The 24872-nt window shown below is 39.2% G+C and overlaps 1 protein-coding gene across 1 annotated transcript in view; it reads left to right on the top strand.

Annotated features, from left to right (window-relative positions):
- KIAA1217 (sickle tail protein homolog) overlaps positions 1 to 24872 on the top strand; it is a 733798-nt gene that overhangs the window by 36106 nt on the left and 672820 nt on the right. Inside the window, exon 2 of the mRNA XM_038529783.1 lies at positions 530 to 605. The gene's annotated coding sequence lies outside the window, so the exon portion shown is untranslated. The remainder of the gene's footprint in view (positions 1 to 529; positions 606 to 24872) is intronic.

The raw sequence follows: 24872 nt of genomic DNA, 5'->3' as shown, positions 1-24872 counted from the left end.
TGAAAAACAGCATGGAGGGTGCATTTGGGCTGCTTGGAAACTAAGAAGGTAAAGATATTTGGGGGAGAGGATTGGAGGTGGAAAAAGCTGCTAGTCCAAAAGCCTTCAGCAGGAGCATGCATGGTGTATATGAGGACTGACAAGATTGCAGAGGTGGGCACCTGGGTGGCTCAATAGGTTAAGTGTCTGCCTTCAACTCAGGTCATGATCCTGGGGTCCTGGGATAGAGCCCCGAATCAGTCTCTCTGCTTGGCGGGAAGTCTGCTTTTCCCTCTCGCTTTGCCCCTCCCCCTGCTCATGCTCAATCTCTCAAATAAATAAATAAAATGTTAAAAAAAAAAAGAATGCCAAGGTGACTTAAGTTGAATGAATGAGGAGCCTAGTAGCAAAAGTGAAGTCACGAAGGCACCAGAGACCAATCACACAGGGCTCCTTGGATTTGACTTTTGTCTTCATGAGATGGGCATGTAGCTGAGATTTGACAACAGAAACGTGACATGATTTTACCTTTTATTTTCTTTTTTATCAGGATCACTCTGGCTTCTGGATTGGACACTGACTGCAAAGGTCAGAAGACCAGCTGAGAGACTGCTACTGTGGCCCAGGTAGGAATGCTGGTGACTTGGGCCAGGTGGTAGTGGTGAAGTGCCAGGTCTAGTTCAATTTTTTATATATTTTGAAGCAGAGCCAACATGATTGGCTGAAGCTTTGAATGTCAGGTGGGAAGAGTGAAGAGTTAAGGATAAGTTCAAGGCTATTTGCCTGAGAAGTGAAATGGAGTTGCCACCTCTGAGCAGAAGATACAGAGAGAAGATCAGATCTGGGAAGATAAGCGCTTCTTGTTTTATATGTAATAGGTTTGAGATGCCTCTTGAATATGTTAGTGGAGCTGACATGTAGAAAATTAGACACCCCAGTGTGAAGTTCAGGGGAGAGGTCAGTCTAGAGAAATGACTTGAGAGTTATCTGTGGATGACTTGTCTCTAAAACTGTGATTCTGGATGACTCCAAAGGGAGAACTGTAGATAAAGAAGTATGCTGGCATTTTCACCTGTTTAATTCACTTTTGAGTTTGCCTTTTTGATCTTTACTTCTTTCTGCCATTGTCCTAGAGGATTGGCTTTAGGACTTCTCCTGCATTTGTGAGCATGTTGGATTGCTTTGTTTCATTCATTTTGTGAACATAGAAGGTCCATCTGGGTCTGTGTGGGAGCAGATACAGAGTGGGAGGTTTGTGCTCACCTCATCTTTACTGAGTGCAAAAATTTTCTTCTAGACCTAAAGGTTGTGTGCAGGTTGATATAGAAAACCTTGGTCGTACCTGGGATAAAAGAGACATTTATTGCATCCTGTTTTGTTTTACTAGAGATGAGTTTCCCACTCCTTCAGTTCGGTTGCCTAGCACATTGTCCAGCCCAGCTCTGTTGCTCTTCAGCTAACAGACCATGGGGGTGAGCACTGCACTCAGGCCTAGGTAGTCCTTGTATTCCTGAACAAGGTATGTGGTGGACATATAGGCCCCTTGAGTCATTCCTGGGATTGATGCAAGGCTGTTGGAAGAAAGAAATCCTCTTTCCACTGGAATTACTTAATGAATACAGTCCTGGAATTGACAGCTATTACTCCCCTGCTTCATAAAGGGAACATATTTACAGCAGGAGAGAATACAGCTTTTGCAAAGAGGAAAAGCCAGGCAAGAGATGGGAGAGAAAATGTGCCCTAATAACATTGTTTAAAGATCCTTCCCTGAGCAATATCTGAAAACACTGTTGGATGACTGCTTACTTGCTTGCTTCTTTCCTTTCTCTTCCCTCTCCTTCCTTCCTTTCCTCTCTCCTTCCCTCTCTTCCTTCCTTTCTTCTTCCTGGAATATGCTTCTTGACTTTCTGTGTATTTGGAATTGGAATAGTTCTAATTTCATGCCTGCTCGATCCTTCAGGCAATCCTCAGGCACAGGTGTGGGAAATAAAGGTCCTTACAAATGGTTCATTGCATGAAAGAAAGCACGTTCAGATGCTTAGCTAAACTCTTTTTTCTGTATCTCAGGGATGCCATCACTAAGTAGTTTCAGGATAGGTTTTTCTGTAGGCACACAGGCTGGGCACACAGAGCCAGCTCTGGGCACCTTGAGCTGCCAGCCAAGACTGGAATGTGGGTCAGTGGTGAATGAGTTTGCCAAAGTCCTTTCTCCCTTGTTTTTATTTTAGTGGAGGAGGCAGATATCAAACAAATTAATGTAATTTAAATAATAAAACAGAAAAGGGATAGAGAGCTCAGGCTCAATTATGGATAGGATGGGCCACTCTCAGGCAATGTCTTCAAATATCATAGAAGCAAAGTAAATGTGTGATCATGTGGTGATCTGGAAGGATGGAATCCAGGTAAAGAAATAGTAAGGGCCTTAAGGGGGAATGAGCTTGTGTAAGCAATTGCTAGAGTCTGGTATGGGGAGAACAGAATGAAGGATGGTAGGAATGGCAGTAAGAGTTGTAAAGGGACCTAGTCCTGTCCAACATTGGGGTGTGATATAGTAAGAATTTGGGGTATTTTGAAGAGATGAACTCCATGTGGGTGAAATTAGGATGTTGGGCTGCTGGGAGGAGATGGTAGGGCAGAAATGCTAGCTTGAGCTCTTCCCTTCTCATCTAGGCTCCTTTCTCCATCACTGCAGTCTTGGGGTGGGGGAGGAGGGGAGTGGATCAGGGTCTGCAGGCCACAGCAGGATCTTGGTATTTGTCCAAGAGCAACAGGGAACCATGGAAGGATTTTAAGCTGCAACAGGATATGGTTGGATTTTCATGTCAATATAGTACTTGGAACCAGAGGAAGGGAGCATTATATAGTAGGAATTCCTGTTATTCATTCCCCTGAAAATATGTTTAAGACTGTCAACAACAGAAATAAAATTTCCTCTAATCTACACCTTCCCCCACCCCCTCAAGAAAAGAAAAAGAAACCAAACCACTTCTGAGTTTAATGAGGAGCTTTAGGTTGGCACCTTTTTATTTTAGAGATTTATTTATTTATTTACTTACTTGTTTGAGGGGAGGAGGGACAGAGGGAGAGTCCCAAGTGGACTCTGTGCTGAGCATGCAGCCCCAAGGCAGGGTTCAGTCTCACGACCTCGAGCCAAGCAAGAGTGGGCATCAGCCCACTGTGCTACCTAGGCACCCCTGAACTGGCTTTGGATAGAAAAGTGATGTGATACAATTTAGCTATAAAACCATCACTAGCGTAAGGGGCTGACACCATGGTCCAGGAGAGAGGCAATGGTGACATGGATGGAGTGGTGGTGGCAGAGAGTCATCAGAAAGCCAAAACTAAAGCTAATGGGATTTGCTGATGGAGTAATCATGGGGTTTGAGCACATGACATAAGTCTCATATTGCCTGAGTGAGTAAGTCATGGTGCCCTTACTGATATGGGGAAGCCTAAGGGGCACATTTCCAGAGAGGATGTAAAAGAGTTTTGAGTGCTGTTTGTGCTGACATTATAGGCTTGCACAGAGATGCTCTATATGTCCAGCTTGTAGGAGATGTCTGCTGTGTGGATTTGTCTAGAGTTTTGGGAAGAGGCCACAGAATGAGATACTTGAGGAAGTCAATGACATGCAGGTGGATAAGATGGTCAGACTGGATGAGAGGTCCTGGGCTGTGAGTATGAGAAGTTGGAAGCCTGAGTTCCAAGAAGGTCTAAAAGAAGTGGCTCCTAGACTTGAGAAGGGCTGCCACAACAAGAGGACACCAGCTAAGTGTGGCGTCCTGGGGACCATGTGCACAGGTGTTTTCGGGAGAAGACAGATCTGTATTAAATGTTGCTGAGTGGCTGGGTATAATTGGAGTGGGAAATGTTCATTGGATTTGCCTTTATCATCATGTAACACCAAGGCCAGGGTTTGAGAGAGGTGGAAGAGAGTCCAGCCAGGGTCGATTCTTGACCAAGCATGGAAGGGGCAGCCCCTCTTATGAGCCAACCACTAATGCAGAGCATGATGTGCAGAAGCTGCCTGAACCCAGTCCTGCCTCTGTATTAGACGTATTACAAGTGATGTGTTGGCTTATGTGGTGTAAAAGCCAAAATGGCACCCCTAATGCTGTGGTGGAGAAAAACACAGATTGCTGGAGTTTCAGAAAGATTAAGATTATTTTATCATCTTGATGTAATGTTGAGTGTGACATGCAGAGGAAACCTGAATGTTAAGCCCAGGACAGAACTGAAACTGCCTCCTGGGGGCTCTAGGTGACAAATGAACTTTGTAAAAATCAGTGAGTGTTTATGGCAGTTCCTAGCACAGTCTTTTGGTAATCCCATCCACTGTCTATTTCTACGATTAACTCAGATTTGTTGTTTCTTTTGCAAATCACATTTAAGTTGAACACACGATATGTGCTAAAATCAGTCCGAGGAAGAAAAACTGGCATTTACATGGATTTGACATGTGTTAGTTTGGAAAATTGGGGGGACATTTTGTTAGGACTTTCCACTGGAATAGATTAATAGTTACTTGAACTATTTTGAAGACAGTACAATTCCATTCATTCTTAGGGATGAAGAATCTAAGAACAGAGGTAACGAGGGTGGTTATAATATAAATAATTGTAATTATGGTGCTTGCACTGAGCTAAGTGGAATGAAATGACCAAGGACCTACCTTATGAACACTGCACAATAAGTTTTGATATTATGGAGTTCTAATATTTGAGGGTTATGTAAGATTTATGACCTACCTAATCTCTGGGAAGTAGCCTGTCACTGAGCTATCCAGTGCTGTGAGCCTCTGCTTACAAATTGCATTTTAAAGACTGTTACTGAGAGAACAAAATATAACTGGTAAAACTTGCACCTTCTCATATTTAGACCAATTTTCTCGAACAGATTTCATTGGGTTGATGTTTGAATGTTTGGTTAATATGACCATGTTTTTAATGTGTCCTTTCTAATCTTCAGAAGAAATTTAAAAGTTAAAGGAGTAATTAACTTTTTCTGGTCAGGATAGACTTCAGAAAAAAATGTAACATTTGAGGCAAGGCTGGAAGAATGGATAGTTGTCTGGTAGAAAAATGGAAGAAAGTGTTCCAGGCAGACCATGTGGAAGTGCCTAAGGCCCTTGGACCCAGACCAATCCCAATGAGAAAATGACTACTTTGGAATTAAGAACTTTAAAGACAGGAGCAGACCTTTGTGATGTCCAAGGTTTCTAGTTAGCAAGTACATGAGCTGCTAGGTGGCCTACTGTCTCTGGGACAGGACTGATTGCCATTTCCTACTGTGGCACTTTCCTGCTGCTTTGACATTTGCATGAACCCAGCAGAGGATGCAAACTGGTGTGACTCAGAACTAAAGATTGATTTTCAGTACTGGGAAGGTTTGTAGGTGACCTTTATAGCCAGCTGAACTGGGTGATTTCTCAGAGAACACACTCTGAGATGTGATGTGAGTGATGTTAAGGAGACACCAGTGGTAGGTGCCCAGGGGTCTGAATTCCAAAGGGCAGGCTTTCCTTGATAACTGTTAACCCAGGTGGGGTCATACCCAGAGTGTATCATGAAGGCATTCAGAGGAAAAGCAGGTAAAACCAGTTCCTCCAGCATCAATGCTGGCAAGTATGTGAGGGATGCCACCATGGAAATGAGTATGAGTATGGGTATGCTAATATTGGAGACTTGCCCATCAAAATCAGAATATCTCTATATTAGTCAGGGTTCTCCAGAGAGATAAAATTGGTAGAATGTGTGTGTGTGTGTGTGTGTGTGTGCATGTGTATACATATACATACATATAGATAGAGAGAGAGGGAGAGATTTTTAAGGATTTAGCTCATGTAATTTAAGGAATTAGCTCATGTGATGGCTGAGACTGGCAAATCCAAAATCTGTAGGTCAGGCTGGGGACTCAGGGCAGAATTTGTATTGCAGTTCAAGTTTGAAGGCCGGGACACCTGGGTGGCTCAGTGGTTGAGCGTCTGCCTTCAGCTCAGGGCCAGATCCTGGGATCTGGGATCAAGTCCCTCATCGGGCTCCTCACATTGGGCTTCTCCCTCTGACTGTGTCTCTGCCTCTCTCTCTGCATCTCTCATGAATAAATAAATAAAACCTTTTACAAAAATGTTTGAAGGCTGTCATCTACTGCAGTTTCATCTTGTTTGGGGGAGGTTGGTCTTTGATTTTTTAAGGCCTTAAGCTGGTTGGATGAGGCCCACCTACATTATGGAGGGTAATCTGCTTTACTCAATGTCCACTGATTTAAATATTACTATTTAAGTGCTTGGTGGTACAGTCAGTTGAGCATCTGACTCTTGATTTTGGCTCAGGTCATGATTTCAGGGTTGTGGGATTAAGCTCTAAGTCAGCAAGGAGGAGTCTGCTTACCCTTCCCTCTCTGCCTATTAAATAAATAAATAAATAATAAATAAATAAATAAGTAAATAAATTAAAAAAATCTTTAGAAGTAAAATTTTTAAAATATTAATTTTATCCAAAAAACACCCTCCAAGGAACATTCAGAATAGTGTTTGGTGAAATATCTGGGCACCATTAACCATCCCAACCTCTAAAGACTGATGTAGAGTGAGCATTGTCTATAAACAGTATCTGTTTATCATCTTTTTGCCAACAAAACAGCAGGGATTTTTTATTATTCTTTGCCATGTTGCTGTATCCCCAGTACCAATAATGTTCCTTGGCACATGGTGAATGCATAAGAAGTGTTTTATAAATGAATGATTAATAGAATAAACATTTGATTTCAATTATTTGGAGACACAGTACCTGATAGTTTTTTCCATCCTGGCCAAAATGTTTGTGCTAAAGTAATATGATTGCACAGAGCTGCTCTGTATGTCTGACTTGAGTCTCTTTGTCTTCCTAGATGTAAATTAGGCATCTATGGAAATTGATTATAACTTTTTTCATGTTGCTGATTACCATGGTGACACTGGGAATAGACTTCCCTGCATCTTGGTTTGGCAGATCTCTTTGAGCAGTAGCTCTCCACCCAGTGAACAACCCCAATGAACAGTCTGAGGAATCTCAGTTAGTTTAGCTGTATGTATATTATAGCACTTTGAAAACACGAAGAGATGATCTCTTTTCCTTCACCAGTAAAGCTTGTGAAGGCTATTTGTAACTGTACCTGGCCCACAGATCATTGGTAGCCTTGGAACACAAGATGGACAAGATGGATGTGGGGAAGCTCTCACAGAACCCACAGTAAAGTGATAAGTGGCAGCCAGTGCATGGATGGTGAAGCAGAGGGAGAATGCGAAGAGGAAGTCCATCAGGCAGTGGGTACAAATGCAAAGGGTAATGAATAAAGACATCTGCTTCTGATTTTGTTTACACCTGTGAGTGAAGACTGATCCATGCTTCTGTTTCGCCTGTGATTCAGATTTTCCTGTTATTTTGCACCCTTCATCAACACTGACATTATTCTAAGGACTGCACTGAATATTCACATGCCAAGTTCCCTGCCCAAACATCCCAGATAGGTGTTTGGGACAGAGGTGCATATTAATCTTTTCTATAACTTTTTTTTAAGATTTTGTTTATCTATTCATAGACACACACACACACACACACACACACACACAGAGAGAGAGAGAGAGAGAGAGGGAGAGACACAGACAGAGGGAGAAGCAGGCTCCATGCAGGAAGCCTGATGTGGGACTCGATCCCGGGTCTCCAGGATCACACCCCAGGCTGCAGGCGGCGCTAAACTGCTGCGCCACGGGGGCTGCCCCATATTCACCTTTTCTACCTGGTGTGATGACATTTTTTTTGTATAAGTTAGAATTTGAGTGAGAACTCCTTCTTTTTTAAGATTTTATTTATTTGAGACAGACAGAGAAAGAGAGAGTACAAGCAAGGAAAAGGGGCAGAGGGAGAAGGAGAAGCAGACTCCCCAGCTGAGCAGGGAGCCCGATGCAAGGACTCCACCCCAGGACCATGAGATCATGACCTGAGCTGAAGGCAGATGCTTAACTGACCAAGCCACCAGATGGTCCCGAGCCACCATATGGTCTATGGAAAACATAGAGGCCAGGGTGATGGATTAGAGGGTCATTCTCTGCCAGCTGCAGTGACGAAGGGGGTCTGGAGATGGGGTTGGGGAGATTAAACAAAGTACCAAACAGTATTTGTTTGGTTGAGGTGAAGGAAGGTAAAAGACAATAGAAGGTGAAGAAGACAGCCAGAAAACTGGCATAACGCCTTTAAGCCACCTGAGGTAGCACTTAGGAAGCTAAGACTACAGGGCCAGAGAACCATTCTGACTTATTAAAAATATTTCTTTTGAAAAGCACTGTATGTAATGTAGCACTCAGCTCATAGGGATGTGATATGATCAAAATATTTGGCAAGAAAAAAGACCTCTTTGTGTCTCCACAAATGAAACTAGCAAGAAACAAGGGGATAGCTGAGGAGATGGCAGTAGCTAGAGTTCTGTCTTGAGGAATAAAAGAGAAAAGATGGCAATGAAGGTGTTGGAGAAAGTATTGACACTTTATTTCTTCTAGAATTTGGATGAGGATGGTGATGCATTCTTTTATTTTCTGGTCTTCTGACCCTGGGTGACTGGGGTGGCCCTCAGAAATTTTATGAGGTGATGAACAATGTGGTGGGCTAAAGACTCTGGTCTTTAGGCAACAAAGAGTTCAAGAAAATATACTAACAACACAACTGCAGATCAACATCTTGGGTCAGACTAGAACATGTCAGGATGGGGTGACTATCAAGACCACGGCAGTGGAGATAATTATGGGAGCACATTTGTTTTTAGGAAAGAATCAGAACTGGATCTTGGAGGAAGAGTCACATATGGTGAGGAAAATGATGAAGATGAGCATCAAGAAGATACAAAGGTTCGAAAGATAACCAAGGTCAAAAACTGGATTCCTTCAGAACCACCATCTAGAACTGGCTGGCTTCTTTACAAAAGGTCCGGCTTCCTCCCGAGCACTAAGGCTGTTTCTGTCACAGACACTGGAGATAAAGATCCTCATGCCTCCCACTGTCCTGTACTCAGGAAATCCTGGGCACCCAGTCTAAACAGGTCTAGGGCTGGTTTTGTAATGAGAACCAAGTCCCGGAAACTACCATCATGTTCCACATTTGAATTCCTTGAGAAGCCCTATTAATCAGGATCTGCCCATTTGAGATAAATTACACTGGAAACCCCAAGGCCTATTAGCCAGTTCCTCTAGGCTTCTTCTGTGCAGTCCAGCCTGCTCTGCCCTTCCTCCCCCTGACCCTACCTCCTCTGCTGCGTTTCTCCAAAACCTAAGCACTGTGCCTTATGAAGGACCAGTTTCCTAGTGCACAAAAGTCCCTTCTTTTGCCCTCCTTTTTGATGGAAGCTATTATCTTTGGATTTTATTTTAAGATTTATTTATTTATTTGAGAGAGAGTGAGCTAGAGGGAGCATGAGCTGGGGGAGGGATCAGAGGGAGAGGGAGAGGAAGAAGCAGATTCCCTGCTAAGCAGAGAGCCCAACTCGGGGCTCAATCCCAGAATCTTGGGACCATGACCTGAGCCAAAGGCAGATTCTTAATTGACTGAGCCACCTAGGAGCCCCTACTTTTGGGTCTTAACTGACATTTTCCTCTATCATAAGACTTCTGCGTTTACAGCAGCCTCCCTACTGTAGCTTCTGGGAAAGCAGGAAGCACATGTGATTTGTTTATTAAGAATATTCGCAGCATCTAGCACAGCCCCCAAAGTAGCAGCTATTCAAGAAATACGTCTTGAATGAATGAATGAATGTAGAATTTGCTCATTTGCTGCCACATATGTTCTGAAAGCCAGAAATGGGGGTTGTGATTCCTTTGTTTCCCCATCACTGTCAATAGCTATCCTCACTTCTATCCCCTGTGTTATCAAAGTCTTTGCTCTCTGGCTCCTGCCTTGCCGCTACACCAAGCCTGGAGTAATCTCAGTGCCATGCCACCACTCAGAATTATGCCACAGCTGACATGTTTGTTTTCTTCGGTGGAAATTTCCAGAAGTAGGCATTCACAGTTCATGAAAATGTTCTATGCACTCTTACCTCCAATCCCTCACCTCTGAGTGAATCCTAATTCAGTCCACCGAACATTTGTACAACCAAGATTCCCAACTCATCCATCATCCTTCTCCTTTCCTATTATATCCACTTTACTCTTCAAGTTCAATTGACAACTAGACAGCACTTGCCAGTTTTGACCACGACTGCCTTCTTGAGGTCATTTGTCCTTGGCTTTCTTACTCTTATAGTTTCTTTCTTCTTCCCCTTCTCTCTTGATTGTCCTCCCTCTGTGCCCATTTCTAAAATGTTGGTGCTTTCTTATTATTTAGTCTTCTGCTCTTTTTTTTCTTAACCCTAAAGTTTCTACCTGTGCTGTCTCTGCCACCCCTTGAATAATTATTTACGTTAGAGATGTCTTCCAAATTTATGATCCCCCTCCCACTAGCTTGTGAGGTCCACATAGGTATCTCACTGCTATGCACTGACTAACTGTACATAAGGGACTAATATTGACCCCAGATGCAACCTGTTATAAATTTAACACATTATTTCCCTACCATCTTTCCAAATTTGCTTGTTCCCTTTTTTTTTTTTTTTTTGGTAACCCTCATTGTATGTCTTGATTCTGTTTCATTCTTTTGAACCTTGCTCCCACAGCCTTCTTCTAGCCATCAACATTTATTGCCTGGCCTAATACAGTCCTTCTTAAGCTGCTTTCTGGGTATCTACTCCTATCTGTATCTCATTTAATATCCAAACTGTCATCCTTCTAAAAGAAAAATCTGATCATGTCATTCTCTTGCTCAAAGCCCTTCACTTCCTCTGCTTTGCCCTTAGTAAAAATCTACTTTTTGGCATTGCCTGCGACAGTCCTTCAAAATCTAACACAGCATATACTTGTCGAATCAATGAATGACTAATTTAAGAGTGTGAATGAGAAGCTGTGATGGAGTAATGGTGGCATAAATGCAGGAGAGCTCCAGGAGCAGCATCCTGGCAGAATGAACTTTGTCTTGTTTTATATTATCATTAATATATTCAAGTACTTCCTTAGCTGGGAAATATTTGAAGTTTAGTGCTTTATCAGCAAACATGCACATTGTCCTTCCTACCTGTAAGAGGCTGGCCATTAGAGTGCCTCTTACAACGCTGTGTGCAGTGTCCCATGCCCAGGAACTGATGTGTTGTTGGGGAGGTTTATTCATTCACAGATTTTAATAATTTAAACCAATGAGAGTTTTATGTGCTGAAGCATTTTGAAATGTAAGCAGAAACTGTGTCTTCTAGTTTCCACCTCCCCACATCATGAGTCATGAGGTCCTTACAGGAGCTAAAATGTCTTTTGGAGAATAGGATACCATTTCTCCATCTCTTCCCTAGTGTCCTTAAATTTACTTTCAAGATGAAAAAAATATATATTCAATTTCATCCCATTTTACTGTGATTGATGAAATTAATTTGTCAGTGTGGCTAATGGTCTTGCAAATCAAATAATTTCCTTGGTTTAGTAACTCTGGTTGAAGAAAAATATGAAGAAGGAGTTTTAACCTCCTGGCTTTGTTTACTACATTTGGAGACATCTCTAGGGGCTTCCTGTCAGATTATGTGTCTTGAAAGTATTTGTGACTAATTATGGGCAATGGAAGCTCAGGTTCAGGTTTTGAAAAATGTTGAGAGGAGGGAACGTCAGCAGACATATTTTATTGTGTCTCCTTTTAAAATAAATTTTCTGGAAAATTGTCTTTATAGGCAAAAAGTGGGTCTGGTGTGTTATTATTTGTTTTGCTTTTGACAGCAGATTCTGTGTTTCACATCCCTCAGGTTAGAGGGAAGACAGAGAGGCAGTTTGTGGGCATTTGTGAGCCTTTGCTAGAGCCAGCTGGATCCTGGCTATCTATGTTCAATTATCCTATGGTATATGTTCAGCCCAAAATAGTTTTCATAAAGAAGCAGATTGAATTTCACTGTGAACATTTTCATCAATTCCTGGAATCTCAGAATGTCATTAATTAGCAGTTGGAAGTGTTGTGCTATGTGTCAGGAGCAATTTAATGAATTGAAATAGTATTAACTTTGACTTTTTTTTTTTGATTCCTAAGACATTTACATTTTATTTACTCTTTAAGTGGGCTCAAGCAAGCCTTTTTTTTTTTTTAGAGTGGAAATCATTGAACAAAATATTTGTTTGTTTCAAAGGTATGTTTATTTTATTGCTTTGAATTGCATAGGGAAAAATTGTACTTTGATCCAAATGTTAATTGAATGCTGAAGAATTGTTTCTGAAAATTTGACTATTTTTAACCACCTTGATATAAGCTCTAATTAAAATAACCACATATGACATTTACCTTTATTTTCATTAACTCAAAATTAAGAAGCATGTTATAGATATAATTTTCCACTATTCATGCAATATTGCACTTTCTCTATTTCCAAGAGGTATTTTATGTTTGATTACATTTATGTTGAAATGATTTTTCTTCCTCTTGTATCAAAAGCATTAGTTATGACATGTTACTAATGAATGTAAGCATAAAGGAGAGACATTTTTATTAAATTCTAAGCATTAGATTTTATTCAGTACCTTTGGGTTGTTAGCTTTTTAAAAAACATCATCATGAACCAAAGTAATTAGGTATTTGCTGAGTGCCTTCAGTGGGTCAGCCCTGTGCTAAGCTATGTATGCTACATATGTTATTGCATTAAACCATATAAGAGCCCTATAAAGTACTATCTCTCCACTTTCCATAGAACACAGCTAAGGCACAAAGAGATTGAGTACTTAACCCAGGTTTGCATATTGATGTATTTGGGATCATAGACCTTTGACATAAGTGATAAATGCTCCGCAAACCTATTCACCAGCTTAATGCTTCTTATTTTTATGGGTCTTTAAATCTTATATAGAGGCTATTTTTGCCTAGTTGAAAAAGATTCCATATTTGATAAACAGTGGTACCAATGAAGTAGATGTCAAACAATAATAGAGGACAAACTGGCTAAGACCAGTGTCTTTGGTTATAATCAGAGTAACAGAGAAGATAAAATCCTCAGTACAAGGAAAAGGAGATCATTGTACCCAAAGAGGCATGACCACTAAACTCACAATTAATAGAAATAATTTGGGAGCTTTGGATTGCAACATGCTCTATCTGTTATGCCTGTTTCATCTGTATATTTGCTTGTGAACATAATCAAAAGTCAAATAGCTATCCACCTGTTTCTTGGTTGAAGAAACTATCATAATTGTAGAAAATTTAGGATGCAAGCTGGGAATTAAGTTTGGAGCTTTGCACTTTGCATGCATTTGAGTTGACCCAACTCTCTATAATATACTCTCAAAACATTTGAGAACAGGAATCTCATTGATTGAAGCAAGAGTTATCCACACTTCCAGTTTTTAGAAGAATGTTGGAGAATGGAATTGTGGTCTATTCCGTAGTAAGAAAATTAATCTTTTTTAATTATTGAAAGCACCATATGTCCAAACTCTGAACTGATCTCAACAGTTAATGAAAAATAATAAAGATCTTTTGATGTATCAACCTAACAAGAGTTTTAAGATATCTGTGCTTTAGAACATAAAGGAAATCATAGATCATAAAACTTTGAGACTTTCAACAATACTTTGGCAGCTTAATTATTCTATTCCCTCCTTGTCTTCCTGGCAAACTCCTACTTACCTGCAAGACCCAGCTTAAAAATGTCCTCATTTATGAATTCTCCCTCAACTACTTGCTCACTGTTCCCTCCTCTGAGCTCCCATCAGAATTAAACCCTCCCAGATGTCCCCTACACTATTTAATGACCAGCCTTCCTGGGCATCTGCTCTGCTGAGCTGGGAGTGCCTGGGGAGGAGTGGGATTTATTTCAGAATCTGCAGGGTATGGTACAGTGCCTGGAACATAAGAGACATTCAGTGTTTGTTGCACAAATGCATCAGTGACACGAGGTAACCGATGTGTGTGTGTACTGGAGACAATCATATCAAAAAAGAGAGAGAAAAGGAAGGGGAAGTTGGTTTCCCAGAAGAATTCAAAGACAGAAGAATCCCATTACTGATTAATCTCTATTTTAAAGGAAACAGGTTGATTCCTAGTGGCAGAGTTCTCCTGGCACCATGTGACCCTCAGAAGGAGTTTCTTTGATTGAAGCTTCACTAAAAGAGTTTTGTTGTTCTGCTCAGGGACTTTCCCAGCACTTTTCCAGATAGCCTAACAGACCGACTCTCCCTCCTTTCTTGTTATGATCTTTGATTAATCCTTTTGGATATTCTAATCCTGGCAGTCTTTAATGGAGCACAGTTGAGGCTTCCAGGTGGGAGTGCCGGAATTCACGGCTGCTGCCTCCATATCATCCCCCCACCTCTCTCGATGCCTCCCTAAATCCCTATAACCATCTATCCCCTTTAGATTCTACTTTCTGTCTTCTCTTTAGGACCCTTGAATTCTGACATTCGGCTTCCAAATGCTCCTTTTTTGTTACGTTCTCATGTTTCTTTAATCTCTGGGCATCCTCTGAGGGAAGGAGCTGTGGGGTCCATTGTAACATTTCCTACAAGTTTTTTAAAATGAGGACTGCTATTTCTTTTCACTTGTGAGCCATAATTGGTGGTATTTAATTGCTGCATTAAGAGGAAGGATAGAATCAAAGGAAAAGGAATTTTAAAATACCATTGGCAAAAGATTTAGAATCACCAAATTATCAAAACAATAATTAAATACAAACTGAATTTCATCCTCATTATACAAATACTCAGCAAATCACAGACTATGTAGCCGCCAGGGTTGATGCTTCCGATCCAGAGGTCTGCAGCTGTACTGCCCCCACGCAGACTCTTGTAGGCCCAGCTGCCTCAGGCTGTGGCCCACATTCTTTCCTGAGCTGCAGAGCAAATGGAACAAAAATGTTTGGGAAAGAAAATAACTTGGATCCTTAGAACTGGCCAAGAGAAATTAAAATCCTGAGGAAGTCCTCTGAACCCAAATCTATGGATAAAGAAATTTTTAAGAATTAAAATCCCGAGGAAGTCCTCTGAACCCAAATCTATGGATAAAGAAATGTTTAAGAATATATATATGGCAGTTCCTAAACATGGATCTTTTGCCATGATCCAGTGAATGAAGACTCCTGGTTTAGTCCCAATACAGTTGAGTAACTCAATTTTATTATTCAGCTGACCATATAATTTTATCCGAGGCGCTCCATCTCTGTCATCTTCAGTGATCATAATAGTTCCTAAGAGTGATGAAGTTCAATACCTCTGTGATCCTATTGGTGAGAGCATTCAGGATGTGTAGCATAGAGATGAATGGAGATTATCTTTTCTCTCCAGGGGCCTCGAGTGAGGAGTGAAATACTTACAACTACATGAATGCAAAGCAAAAACAAATGAAGAATGAAAAGAGAGGAGAAACAGAAAACAATAAGCCTGGAGGGAGAAGATTATATTGTGTGGGAGTACCAATACCAGCAGGGAAAAAATAGAAAAGTCAATAGTCAACACAAGAAGTTTGGTTGTGCTGTGTGTCACTGAGAGCCTGATGGACCGAATGTGAGCTAATGATTACAAAAAGAATTTCAGTTTGCCTCAAGTAGCCATCTACACCTCTTGTTGTTTTTGATTATGAAGTGGTACATTATCGCATTGATATTTCCTTTTGCTTTCTATTGGTTCACATGGATTTGTATTACCAGGTTATTATGTGAGGTTGTTAGGTGATTCTGAGGCCTGCTTTAAAGAAGTTTAAGGTTAAAAAAAAAAAAAAAAGAAACCTTTTGAATTAGTATTTTCATTTTCTTTGGCTAAATACCCAGAAGTGGAATTACTAAATTGTATGGTACTTCTATTTCAGTTTTATTGCAGCATTATTTACAATGGAATGATGAAGGGATGAACAAGATGTGGCATATATATACAAGGGAATATTAATGGAATATTACTCAGCTACACAAAAAAAGACTGAGATCATGCCATTCACAACAACATGGATGGACCTGGAGTGTTTTATGCTAGATGAAATAAGTCAGACAGAAAGACAAGTACCAGAGGTTTCACTTATATGTGGAATCAAAACAACAAAACAAATGAATGAACTAATAAACAAAGACATAGACTCATAACTATAGAGAACAAACTGGTGGTTTCCAGGGGGTAGAGGAGCTGAGGAGCAGATGAAAGAGGTGATAGGCCTGAAGAGGTAGAAATTTACAGTTATAAAATAAATATGTCATGGTGATGAAAAGTACAGCATTGGAAATATAGTCAATAATACTATAATAACTTTGTATGGTGACACAGATAGTAATTAAACTTATGGTGAGCATTTTGTTATGTATATAATTGTTGAATCACTATATTATACACCTGGAACTAATATAATATTCTGAGTCAACTATGCTTCAATTAAAAATTTTAGAAAGGAACAAAGAGTAGAAACTTATAGATAAATATATAAGAATTAATGTGGATTAATATTTTGAAAAATAATATTGGGAATGCTAAAGATAAGCTTGATGGTTAAATAGATGGTGTTTTTAGTGTTTGTTTTTTAAAGAATTGCTATCGATTTTCAGATTATAAGTTAAAATATTTTTACATTTTCCATTTTTTACTGGAAAACACACATAACATACAATTTATCTTAATCATTTTTAAGTGTCTAGTTCAGTATTAATACATTCATATTGTTGTGCAACCATCTCCACTATCCAACTCCAGAATGTTTTTTATCTTGCAAAACTGAAACCCTATACTTATTAAGCAATAACTCCTCATTCCCTCCTTCCCCCAGCTGGTGGCACCCAGCATTCTACATTTTGTCTGTGTGATTGTGACTGCTCTAAGTCCCTCATATCAGTGGAATCATATGGTATTTGTCTTTTCTTGACTGACCTAGTTCACTTAGCATAATGTCCTCAAGCTTCATCCATGTTGTGACACAGAGCAGGATTTCCTTCTTTTATTAAGGTTGAATAGTATGCCATTTCATGTATATACCACATTTTGTTTATCCATTTGTCCATCCAGTGATGGACACGAATTGTCTCCACATTTTAGCTATTGTGAATAATGCAGCTTGAACATGAAAACAGATATATCTCTTCCAGATACTGCTTTCAGTTTTCTTTTGGTTATATACCTGGAATAGGAATTGCTGGATCATGTGGTCATTCTATTTTAAAATATTTGAGGAGCCACCACACTGGTTTCCACAATGGCTATACCATTTTGCATTCATATTAACAATGCACAAGGATTCCTTTCTTCATATCCTTGCCAAAATTTTTTTTTCTGTTTTTTTTTTTTTCTTAATAGTCATTCTAATGGGTCTGAGGTGGTCTCACATTATAGTTTTGATTTGCATTTCCCCAGTGATTAGTGATGTCTAGCATCTTTCCAGGTGCTTATTGGTCACTTATATATTTTCTTTAGAGAAATGTCTATTCAAATTCTTTGACCATTTTGAATCAGGTTGTTTGATTTTAAAATTTTCATGGAGTCCAATTTGTTTACCTTTTCTTTTGTTGTCTGTGCCTTTGGCATCATATACAAGAAATGTAATACTGTGAAGCTTTTGTTTTCTATTGTCTTTTAAGAGTTTTTTTATATTTTCGGGTCTTACATTTAGGTCATGGATCCATTTTAGGTTGATTTTTGTATACAGTGTTAGGTAAGAGTCCAACTTCATTCATTTGCATCTCTGGATATCCAGTTTTCCTATAACTATTTGCTGAAAATACTATCTTTTCCCTGTTGAATGGTCTTGACATCCTTTATCAAAACTCATTTGACTGCATATTCAAGGGTATATTTTTGGAGTCTTTTCTATATCCTTGGCATATATGTCTCTTTTTATGCCAGTACCACACTGTTTTGATTAGTGTAGTTTTGTAGGAAGTTGAAATCAGGAAGTGTGAGAATTCCAATTTTGTTCTTCTTTCAGTATTATTTTGGCTATTCGGGGTCCCTTACAATTCCATGTGAAGCTTAGGATGATTTGTCCTATTATTGTAAGAAATGTCTTTGGGATTTTGATAGGGATTGCATTGAATCTTAAGATTGCTTTGGCTAGTATTGACATCTTAACACTGTTAGGTCCTCCAACCCATAAATAAATGCTTTTCATTTGTTTATGTCTTGTTTAATTTCTTTCAAAAATGTTTTGTAATTTTCATTGAACAAGTCTTTCACCTCCTTTGTTCAGTTATTAGGGAGGAAATTATTTTTGGTGGTATTACAAATGGAAATAATTTTTTTCAGTTGTCAAATTCTTTTTTTTTAATTTAAATTTGCCAACATATATAACACCCAGTGCTCATCTTACCATGTGCCCTCCTTAATGCCTATCCCCCAATTGCCCTGCCCTCCCACCCCCACCTCTCCTTCTGCAACCCTTTGTTTGTTTCCCAGAGTAGGAGTCTCTCATGGTTTGTTTTCCTCTTTAAGTTTTCTCCACTCAGTTTTCCCCCCTTCCTTGTGGTCCCTTTCACTGTTTCTAATATTCCACATATGAGTGAAACCATATGATAATTATCTTTCTCTGATTGACTTATTTCACTCAGCGTAATACCCTCCAGTTCCAACCACATTGATGTAAATGGTAGGTATTCATCGGAAATTGTTTTTTAATCTCCCTTTCAGGTTGTTCATTGTTAGTGTTTAGAAATGCAGTTGATTTTTGTGTGTTGACTTTTTATCCTGCTACTTTGCTGGATTTTTTTGTCAATTCTAACTTTTTTGCATGGAATCTTTAGAGTTTTCTGTGCATAAGATAATGATATGTGAACAGAGATATTTTTACTACTTCCTTTCTAATTTAGATGCCTTTTATTTCTTTTTCTTGCCTAATTTCTCTGACTAGTAGTTCCTGTACTATATTTTTAAATCCTCCCCGTTTTATTGAGAAATAATTGACTTACATTACTGTGAAGTTTAAGGTGTACAGCATGATGGTTTAATTCACAAATATTGTGAAATTATTACCTAATAGGTTTAGTTAACACTCATCGTCTCATATAGATACAGAGAAAAGAAAAGAAAAAATACTTGTTGTGTTGAGAACTCTAAGGATCTACTCTCTAACAATTTTCTTGTATACCATAGAGCAATGGTGGCTATAGACACCATTATATCTGTAGTACTTATATATCTTACAACTGGAAGTTTGTAACTTTTGACCACCTTTCTCCAATTCTCTCTCTTCCCACACTCCACCTCTAATAACCACAAATCTGCAAATCTGACCTCTTTTTCTTTGAGTTTGGTGTCTTTTTATTTTCATATTCCACCTCTAAGTGAGATCATGTAGTATTTGTCTTTCTCTGTCTAACTTATTTCATTCAGCATAATGCCTTCAAAGTCTATCTATGTTGTCACCAGTGGTAGGATTTCTTCATTTTTTATGGATGAACAATTAATTGTCCCTTGTACATGTGTACCACAACTTGTTTATCCATTCATCTGGTGATGGACATTTAGGTTGTTTTCATGTCTTTGCTATTGTATATAATGTTACTGTAAACATCAAGGTGTAGATATTCTTTTCAAGTTAGTGCTTTTATTTCCTTTGGATATATTTCTAGAAGTGGAATTGCCGAATCATATGGCAGTTCTATTTTAATTTTTAAAGGAGCCTCCATACTGTTTTCCATAATGGCTCTACCATTTATAATCCCACCACCAGTACATAAGGATTACCTTTCCTCCATATCCAAGCCAGAATTAGAATTACCTCTTATCTTTTTGTTGATGGCTAGTCTAACAAGCATAAGGTGATATCTCATTGTGGTTTTAATTTGCATTTCCCTAATGACTAGTGATGTTGGGCATATCTTTATATACCTGTAGCCATTCATACATTTTCTTTGGAAAAATGTCTATTCAGATTCTTTGTCTATTTTCCACTCACAAAGACTAGCTCAAAATAGATTAGACTTAAAAGTAAGACATGGAACTTCTAGAAGAAAACAGGAAAAATACTCCTTGAGATGGCTCTTGGTTGTGATGTTTTTGGAAATCCCACCTAAAGTACAAGCAACAAAATAAAAAATAAAGGGTAGGACTATGTCACATTAAAAAGGTTGCACAGCAAAAGAAACCATTAGCAAAGTGAAAAGCCAACCCACAGAACGGGGAAAAATATTTGTAAATATATTTATGATAGAGGATTAATATCTAGAATATATAAAGAACTCATACAATTCAACAGCAAAAAAACAATACTTTGTTGAATAGAAGTGGCAACAGTGGGTATCTTTGCATTGTTTCTGATCTTAGAGAAAAACTTTCTGATTTTCACCATTAGTATGACGTTTGCTGTAGGTTTTTCATATATGGCTTTTATTATGTTGAAGTATATGAATGCTTAATTTTGAATGTCACAATGTCTCTGAAGGCCTGATTTCAGAATAGGTAGCTTTATTGAGTAGAAGGCAATAACAGGAGCAACAGTAATATTAGTAATCATGATTGTTCATGATTACGTTTTTGGGTCTTAGTATGGTCTCAGGCACATACTTAATGCTCAGTAATGATAATGATGTAGGGAGTGAGGATAATTATGTCTGATAGACCATGGGCTGATTCATAACTCTTCTGTTTTCTGGATATCTGATTGGAACAAGGTGCCATCGATTTCCTGTCTGTGGAATTTCGCTCAAAAAATTGTATGTGTACTTTCAAAGTTTCAGGTTGTTTCTCCATCCACACCTGCAATGCATATATGAAGAGTGCATTACTTTCCTTTGCTTCTTAAGTAGAGGGAGGAGGAAATTATTTCCTTGGATTTGATACCACATTCCCATTTAGTCCCTTTTCCCATTGCCCCATGAATGCCTTTTTAGGGGACTAGCCAATTTTATTTTATTCTGAGCTTTTTCTCTCTTCTCAAGTTTAGTGAAGTTTTAACTCACTTGTCCAGGCTGTCACATATATTTTCAGGCAATGTCACACACAAGTTAGTAGATATACATGAATACAAACAAGAGGGTGAGAAGCTGAAGATACATTCTACCATATATTTGCTCCTTCACAGGTCAGGCTCCTTTTCATCTGAGGCATGGAGGGTATGAGGACACGGGCACTGGCCATGACAGGGCTACAATCATGCGTGGGGGAGATGGAAGTAATTCTTTTCACCTTAGTGCTGGTTGATTTAGATTATTAGTCTTCAGTGTTCCCATACCATCTGAATAGGACTGGAGGTCAAGTTAGTAAAGAATTTGTGATATCCTAAAGTTGCATCAACATACACTGAGATGGAAATGTTCAGTAATGATCAAAAAGTGATTGGAATGGACAGTAGTGCAAAAGTTGAATTCTAGCAGCTGCAGTTGAATGTTTACACTATTGTCCAAAGATTTTTTAACCAATATCAACAATAAGGAGAAGCCTTATTGCAATAAGCAATAAGAACCAAAATAAGTAGCAAATTGGAATGAAAAAAATGAGTCAAAGGTTAATAGTAAGACCAAGGCTCTGCATATGCTTATGTTGAGGCTGTTTACCAGTTGGTAAAGAAACAAAAGCTACAGAGTTGAATAAGTATCCACTTCCAAAGCTGATCTAGTCCCAAATTCAGTCACTAAAACTTTAATGTGATTTTTAAAAATTTAATTGGGCAAGCCATGTACTTTGAACTTCCTTATTAACACATTGCAGTGTTAGTAATGATAAACACTGTAGAACAGCTGGATAGAAAACTCTTTCCCTTCTTTTCTCTTTTCCTTCTTTTATCGCTTTTTTCCAACCCCAGAAATATGCATTAAACATTAGAATAAAAAGCATTCACTTACTATGCTACCTAACATTTGCAACTTTCAAATTCCCATGCCTTATCAGGGTTACTCAGTAATTTAATTTTTTGAATATTTCCAGTAAGGGAGAATTTGAAGGTGACTTGCAGAAAAAAAATGTGGCTAATGAGAAGTAGACGGCAGTTAAATTTCTTTAATTAACAATGATTTCACTATTATTCTACTCTGTAGGAGATTGGAGTCAGATGACAAGTTGGAAATCATGTATTGTAAGAGAAAACTGGGTCCTTCCCCAAAAGACTTTCACAGCTTCTTGTAATATTTAAAGAATAGCTTTTATTTATGGCAGTGATCTTGACATTCAGACAAACAGATGATAGTTTAATCAAGTTTATCATGATGTGATTTCCTCCAGGCACCACTTAACAGCAAAGAACAATAATCTGTTTTTCAACCCCAGTGTTAACTGGAAGTTCATTCAACAAATATTTAGGTTCATGGAAGCCATTTGACAGCAGAGGCAGGGTTATCACTCTGTGCTCATGTGGCCTCTCTGGCAACATGCCATCCTTAACTCTCATCTCTGTTAGTCATTCTTTCAGCAAACATTCATCCAGAGCCAATTCTGTGCTAAGCAGAAGAGATACAGAGGTAGTCATGCAGAATCCTACTCCTTAGGACCTTATGGATTAGCTGGTAGATGCAGGAATATTCAGAGTACTGTGGGAACACAGAGAAGCAGGGAATAGTTAGATACTGGGGAGAAAGGGTGGTCAGAAATGGTTTCTAAAAAGAGATGGATAAATAGATTGGTAAGTGAGTGGGAATAGGCTGAACATGTTTGTAATGCCCCCTGAAAATTACAGTGGAGGATGAGAGAAGATTGGATAAGACAGGCATGTCACATGAAGAAGCTTTGAGGAGACAGAAGGGTTCCAAGCAAGAGAGTGATATGATCAAGTTTGCACATGCCTGGTGAGAGGTGCTAACGCCCCAACTAAGGACATATTTACACTCTACCAGGAAAGAATTGGAAGGGCAGAAGTAACTGACTGTGAGTAAAGGAGAAGAAGGACACTAGGACTGCTTGAGAAAAGAAAAGGCTGGTGATGAATTGGAGTGGGGATGGCATTTTAATGCCCTTCTCCCTTCTGTAGTTCCCTGACATAAAAGTGTATACATAAGAAAAAATTTGAATGAGACATAAAGCACTGCTTTGGTAATAATCAGGTAAGTAAGTACCTTACTCAAAATAAGCCCAGACACAAGGCCTAAGTCTGAGACTCCAAGAAAGGTTTTCTCCTTCCTCCTTGAACAGGGATGGCTCAATCTAGGAGGCAGATGCTGGGTCGTTCTTCTTCTTCTTCTTCTTCTTCTTCTTCTTCTTCTTCTTCTTCTTCTTCTTCTTCTTCTTCAGATTTTATTTATTCATTTAAGAAAAAGAGAGAAGAGATAGAAAGAGAGAGAGAACATGAGCAGGGGGAGAGGCAGAGGGAGAAGCAGACTCCCCATTGAGCAGGGAGCCTGACATGGGCCTCGATCCCAAGACTCAGAGAACATGACCTGAACCGAAGGCAGATGCTTAACCATCTGAGCCACCCAGGTGCACCAAAGCTGGATCTTCCAGTAGAGGAGACGAGAATAAGTGGGATGGCTGGTTACCCCCAGGGAGTACTAACCTTGGAAGAGCAAGATATGGGAGAAAAGTTTTCTCTGAAGTAAAAAGTGATAATGATCTGAGTGAAGCCTCATTTTGTCTCCAAAAACAGTAGCCCACCACTTTCTCAAAATGGATCTCAATTAGTATTTCAAGAGCTTACCAATAAGATTTGTAAATTTTCTGTCAAGGAATAAGCAGTAAGGAGGTGGAACAATGCAGCAGGGACATTATGTCTTCTTTGGTCAGAGGTACAAGCATAAGGACGGTGACAGAAGCATGTTCCTTTTCACATAGCCACCACCAGCACTGGACACAGTGACTCTGGAGGCTCTGACACAACCAGGAAGAAACATGGCAGGGATTTTTGCTCTGAAGAGAAAGAGTTGCATAGGAAGTCATCAGAATGTTGGTTGTAGTGAAGCTTGGGAATGGGGGAGGTCACTGAAGAAGAATATTTCATGAATAAGAAAGGAAGTTTGTTGAGGATGGAACATGGAAGCACCAAGTATTTAAGGGATAGATCAAAGAAATAGTGTCTCAAAAAGTAATTAAAAGCAGGAAAAAGAAAAACATCATCACTGAATCCAAGAGATGAGAAAGTATCAAAAAGTGTCAAGAAGAAGGGGATAATCCAGAAGGCAAAGTGCTGTGGACAGATCAAAAGTGCCCATTGAAGTTTTCAAATGGGGACCACAGGTAACTGTTATAGTGTTGATGGATAGTTGGAAAGAGAAGACAGATTCTGTGTACATCTAAGGAAAGAAGAGAGGAAAGGTCTGGAAATGCTTGGGGCAGTAGGGATAAAAGAAGGAGCAAAGTTCTCTGATGGCTGGGAAAAGTGGATGGGAGCTGGAGTCTCACCTGTACCATCTGCCTTCCTGTCTCAGGGACTTGACATCTGTGATCGAACTTCTGATTCTTTAACCTGCCAACTCCTGCTCATCTTACATGTCACTTCCTCAAAGAACATTCCCCAGAAACCTCAATCTAAATTAAGAACTTCTATTTTATTCTTTCATCAACACCATACATCTATTCTTGGATTTCAGAGCACTTGCTACTGTTGGCATTTACATAACTTTCTTTATACTTATTTGTTCAATGCTTGCCTCTCTTACTAGACCAAAAGCTACATGTGAGCAAGGATCACACCTGGTTTTGCTCATGATTATGTTTTTGTGTCTTAGTATGGCCTCAGGCACATACTTAATGCTCAATAAATATTGGTTGAATCCATCAATAAAATTTCTTGGACTACTCCTATCTACTAAAATATACTTTTATTTTAATGTTCAGGAACAAAGGTATATTTGTGATATTTGTGAACTCTTTAAGGAAGTATAAGCTGCCATTTTAAGAATATAGGGAAAATTAGTCCTGATTTTTTTAACATAGCATTTGACTGACCTTCACTGTGTTCAGTATTATAAGAGATGTGTGTGGGGGGGATCCCTGG

This window comes from Canis lupus, chromosome 2, assembly GCF_011100685.1.
Source record: "Canis lupus familiaris isolate Mischka breed German Shepherd chromosome 2, alternate assembly UU_Cfam_GSD_1.0, whole genome shotgun sequence".
Lineage (NCBI taxonomy): Eukaryota > Metazoa > Chordata > Mammalia > Carnivora > Canidae > Canis > Canis lupus.
Note: the sequence above shows the minus strand (reverse complement) of the source record. Positions and strands in the feature narration are given on the sequence as shown.